Source organism: Bremia lactucae, linkage group LG1 (assembly GCF_004359215.1).
Source record: "Bremia lactucae strain SF5 linkage group LG1, whole genome shotgun sequence".
NCBI lineage: Eukaryota > Oomycota > Peronosporomycetes > Peronosporales > Peronosporaceae > Bremia > Bremia lactucae.
In genome coordinates, this window is record NC_090610.1 from 9,958,076 (window position 1) to 9,959,454 (window position 1,379).

Below are 1,379 nucleotides of genomic sequence, written 5' to 3' on the forward strand. Positions count from 1 at the left end.
GTCTGAACGGATGGGAAGGATGAATCTCTCTCAACCCGGATAAGCGGGACGACACCGAAACACTCCGCGGAGTCAAGTGTTTTTGGATCGATTTTGGGAGTCAGAGCAGGTATGAATCTCCGACTTCCAACTTTGCTTTCAACAATTAATTCTTCGAGGGTATACAAACAGCACTTTCTAGGTTATTTTTGAAGAAATCTAAACGAATGAAGCTGTTTCGCATCGACGGCAAACTCCGCAAAATTGAGCCGCGCACATAAAATCGGTCGGGACGTGGTAAACGCTGTTGAATCAGCAAATATCTTTAAGGATAAGACTGATCACCAGGGGCATACATATTGCTACCGCTGTGGTCAAACGGGTCACCTTCAGGTCGCATGCCCTCGAGAAAAAAGATTGGCGTTCGGTGGCTAGTTAGTGTGCTTGCACGAACTGTTTTTGCTAGAAGGAAATAGACCAAGAGCGCCCGGACTTGATTGCCGAGTTATAAAAAATACGATAAGAAAGGGCAGTAATTCAAGAAAGAGCGATAAGATGAGAAGAATATAGGATGACAAGAACAGGAGGTGCTCTCTGATGCATGCATGTTAGTAAGTCTTAGCAGATTTAAGGTAATTATAAATACATCTCACATTTACTTCTACCTACTTCTGCGGAAGCGCATTGCTTACTTCCCAACAGGTTATGAGCCCAAAGAATCGCGAAGGTGGTGCAACCAAGCAATTGCATCTACTGATGTGGGCGACGGTCGTAAAAGGGACGTCGAACATCAAATTGAAAAAAAGTTGGAGGTGCCAGGTACTGCCTATGCTCGGAAACCCGTCTGAACGGATGGGAAGGATGAATCTCTCTCAACCCGGATAAGCGGGACGACACCGAAACACTCCGCGGAGTCAAGTGTTTTTGGATCGATTTTGGGAGTCAGAGCAGGTACGAATCTCCGACTTCCATAGATCGGAATGTCGCCGCCAAGCGAAAGAATTGTGCCAATTCGCACAATCCGTAAGTTTGATTGTTGCCATCGGGAAACCAGCCGACTTGTGCTCGTGTATACAACTTTTCTTTTAAATCTTTGACGGACCCCTCCGAACCACCAAGTGCTTTCTGTGAATTCATATGGCAACCGAAACTTGCCGAAACCAGAGCTCTGGACGGCCGTCACATATGAAGCCATGACGTCGTATGATGTGTAGCTTGGATAACAACGCTGCAAATACTCGTAAAACTTGTTGTCTGCCTCACCGAGGTACTTGGTCTGTGTAATACCGAAGCGAAGCCGTCGCTCAAGTTCAGCGTCCTGTGGCGCCGTTGTCGACTTTCGCCCAAACTTATTATGCAAAGCCGTAATTACCGCCTTTACTGCCGCCTCCAACACAAGT